This window comes from Aplysia californica, unplaced genomic scaffold (assembly GCF_000002075.1).
Source record: "Aplysia californica isolate F4 #8 unplaced genomic scaffold, AplCal3.0 scaffold00028, whole genome shotgun sequence".
Lineage (NCBI taxonomy): Eukaryota > Metazoa > Mollusca > Gastropoda > Aplysiida > Aplysiidae > Aplysia > Aplysia californica.
Window position 1 is genome coordinate 300,248 of NW_004797298.1, and position 4,368 is coordinate 304,615.

The window sequence follows — 4,368 nt, forward strand, 5'->3', positions numbered from 1 at the left end:
GTGTGTGTGTGTGTGTGTGTGTGTATGTGTGTGTATGTGTGTGTATCTCATAGAAAATTGTGCTGGATTTTTTCCCCCTTCGTTTCCCGTTTTTTTAAATAGTTAAAAGTTCAAAACGATGCTTATCATTGTTAATGAAAGAGAAAGTGTTTGACACTTTATTAATGCACCACGTGTGAATAGATGGAGTGTATAGTTATTCTATGACAGTCATTTATTAGAGTTGTGAAATAACACTGGATAAATGTGCAAGGAGAGTATGAACGATGGAAAGGATGAATAGATAGAGATCTGAATGTATGCACCGATAAATAGAAAAGAAAGAAAGCGCAATGTGTGTGTGAGTGTGTGTGTGTGTGTGTGTGTGTGTGTGTGTGTGTGTGTGTGTGTGTGTGTGTGCATCTGTGTGTCTGTTTGTGTGTTGTTGTTGTTAAATTGTCTCACATTATACTCCTATCCTTTGATTAGTCAGTTGAGTCGTCATGCTGCATTGTATTACAAAGCTTAAAGCCTTCCTTGATTAGGCGCTCTATAAATTCCCATGATCTTTATTTATTATTAATATCCATATAGGCAAAAGTCAAATCCCACCACAAACTGGGTATGTATTATATGGGCGCTTCAATGAAAATACATTTTAAATGCCTACGACAGTGTCCTATTTTCGTATTGAAATGAGAGGAAACAGTCAAATGTAATTTGTTTTCCCGAGTTTGCTATTTTAAAAATACGGTATTCTTCCACATGTGTCTTTCAACTCTTCTGACTAACTTAATAATCTTTCCTTGTATAAACAAGCAGTCTCCCATTCTTCAAGCTATGTATTACAGAATAAACAACACCCGGCCACAATCTCCACAGCGCAAGGCTTCGATCCGGAGAACCACGTCGTTGCGTTGTTGTACCGAGATCAGAAATCCCCCTCGGAGCTTGCTGCGTGCATCCCAATCTTGTAGACGATGTCGAGGGTTGAGGAAGGAAGATTTATGTCTCTCCTTGAGAAGGTGCTGGCCATGGGGTAACTGGGGGTCGGAACCTCAGGGCCGGGGGTCCGGACCGGCCACGACCCCCGCTATAGAAGCTGGCGGTCCCCCTGCCCTCGCCTCTTCGCTCTTGATGTAGACTGGCGTAGCAACGCGGCAGAGACGAGAATAATCAATCGTCACACTTTGTTCCCTGGAATTATCCCCCTTCCTGTCGGGTGAGGGGCTATTCATAAGGGTTCGGCCTGGGCAATACATCTAGACCTGACGCATACCCTGTACAAGAGGCCAACGCGCGGGGAAGCATTTTACAGGGCAGACGTTGTTCTTCCCTGTCGTAGGCAACCTGTTAAAATGTAATGAGCCCATAAAATAAAATGCTCCAGTCGAGAGAAAAAGCTGTTTCATTCGTTTAACAAATTGTACCTACTTTATGTATTCTTTCTTGCTTTGTATCGGCATTTAGAATTTAAATTTCTGTCTAATTTTTCTTTAGCACATGCAACCTATACCACTGATTAAGAAACTGCAATTTAAAAAAGAACAACAACAAATTTTGGGATTAGATATAGTATATTTTAGCAGCTGGTCAACGCTACACTTTGTTGTTGTTGTTGTTGTTGTTGTTGTTGTTGTTATTGTTGTTTGTTTTTACTTTTATAACCGCTTCACAACCAGAGTATTGACCGAGCGCTGATGGCCCGATCCTCTAAAATAGTCTCTTGTCAGAACCGAACCTTTGTCGTCCCATGTCTTTTTTGGTCTTTCTGTCTCTGCGTCGGTGTGTCGGAGAGCTAGTTCTTTGGCCGTCCGACCACCTGTCTGCCTATCTCTCAGTTAGCCCCTGCGTGTAGTTTTGATCTGGCTGTGTTCACCGTGATTCATTCTCTTCAAAGACGGTTTGTTGGGGGAGCAAGGAAGGAATGAAAAAGAAAACTGAAATGTACACAAAGTAAGGGAAGAAAAGAGGGGGTCAGAATGAACTAAGAAGTTTAGAAGAGTAAAGGAGGAACGATACATGAAGATTAATAGTTTGATACACGTTAAGAGCATGAGTCAGAATAAATGAACATGATAACAACAATGGTAGTGGTAGTTTAGTAGAAAACAGTTGGTAGGGGGGGGGGTAACTGTTTAATAAAAGGGTGCATGAATGTACCAGGAAAAACAAATCCCTTTCCCTGAAAAAAGGGGAAAAGGGAAAAATGAAAAGTGACTTTATATAAGATCATTTTACTTCCATTTTTTTCGATCCAGCAGCCACTGAGTTCTAGCTCTCCGGCCTGATAAGATCAACAAAACGTACACTTATCTTTCGGTTCTGGCAACGTGTGGCTATACTGCAGTTTACACGTCCAGCGAGAATATTTGCGACCGACGTGATGAGGGTTGAGGGAGGCCATCACTGGAGCTCTGCAAAATTCCCCTCTTGGACCCACGGCCAGCTTCAGGCTAGTAGCCAAGGCTGTGCCGGGTAATTCCCGCTTCGTTAGTCTTCACTATGAATAATGTTTGGTCAGTACTTTATGGGTTTTGATCGAGACCGGAGCTCAGGTCCAGAGTGTGTGGCCACGGACTCCACTCGCCTATTTACATAATGTTGTGTTCCACGTCCAACTTCTCTATGAATCGAGTCTGTAATTTTTCTTCTTCTGATCTCTCTAGGGTGGTTTGCCTGTTTTTCTTTGCGAACGGTTGTAGGGTACACCTTGTCCAAACCCTTCTTCGTTTTTGTCTAGTTATTTTGCTGTGCTTTGTTTTTCTATGTGTCACCAAGCTCATTGTTTTTATTCCCCCGAACACTCAATGACCAATTTGTTGTCGCGGGGTTCTCTTAATTTTTAAATCACGCTGCCCATTTCGTGGTATTCCAAATCGGGCCGTCAATACTCTCGAAATCTGACTAATAGTGCGATAAAGAGATATGATGAAATATGGGAAATATAGAAGAGGTGGTGGGGGATAGGGGTGGGAAAGATGTCGATAGAAAGATAGTGAGATAGAGATAAAGAGAATACCAATTGGATGCAAATCAATGAAGGAAGGAAGCAGTTTTCGCCCTTTCGTTTGTGATAGGGCCATGCATCACTAAACGGAACGAGGTGATACAAGGGGAAAAAAGACTGGGAAAGCGCAATATTATCACAAAAACAATTTTGTTTTTGCTTTGATTTGGTTTCTCTATTTGCGCTGTCGGGCAGTGAATGGGGCGTGACGTTGCTCTTACAGTATTTGAATAATTGATATTATCAGTTGTCTTTCTATAGCCGTTAACCCCCAATTTTATCGATTTCTTCCCTTTTGTTTAAATAATCGTCGCTGATGCCGCTTCCCCTTTTGATTCGGAACAAGTGCCACCCCGTTACAGGTTCAAATCATGGCCTATTACTGTCCGTGTTGTTCCTAGATTTAAATTAGACAAAAGTGTTTCTGATTACGTCACAGTCGGTGGAGGTGAGTGCAGTAGGTGACGTGGCAGGAACACAAAAAGGACAACGGCCAAGAATAAAATAACAAGAATAGAAATATCGACTATGTCGGCTCTTTGAAGAGAGTAAAATGTATAAAACAGATGATGTTGATGGATTTATGCATGTGGTGGATGGATGGGTTTGTTGGAAGGATAGACGGATGGGTGAAAAGGAGGATAAATGGATAGCTATATCGATGAATAGACTAATGTTTGAAAGGGAAACAACATTACAAGAAAGAAAAAAGGAGAAAAACAAAACGAAACAAAACAAGACAAAAGAACGTTAATGATGAAATAGATTTCTCACTTAACCAACTGGGGTCTTTCCATTTCTAGAATCTCAGACGATCAGAACGCATGATATCGGAGCGAATGGAACTTTTTTTGTGACAGCTCGACTAGACCCATACATTTCAGGCAGATTTTTTTCTTTTTTGTGTACTCAAGTTTGTTCAAACCCAATTCTTTTGCATTCCAAATCAGTCGTGCTACTACCATTCCATGGGTCATGCTGATAGCAACGGCAAAAAAAAGAGAGGAGGAAGGGGGGTGGGGGGTTGGGCATATGAAACGAGAGAAGAAGAAAGAGATAGAAAAAAAGGAAGGGGGAGGAGAGGGATGCGCCTCTTCGTCATCCTTTCGTGTCATCTGAGGGCTTAGGACCGGGGCGACTGGGGGGAAATTAGATTTGTGTGGGAGACACGGACAGGGAAGCCAGTGACAACGTGGTTATAGGGCGCCGCTCAATCATACACCCACATCATTATCGGCTGTCCCTGCCTGACCGGCCTCACCACTTCTCCTCCTCCGCCCCCTTTACCCTGGGCAAGTACCTTCACTGTCCTCTTTCTCTCTTTCTTTCTTTCAGTCTGTTTCACCCTCTCACCCTTATCCTGCTCTCTCTGTTTCTCA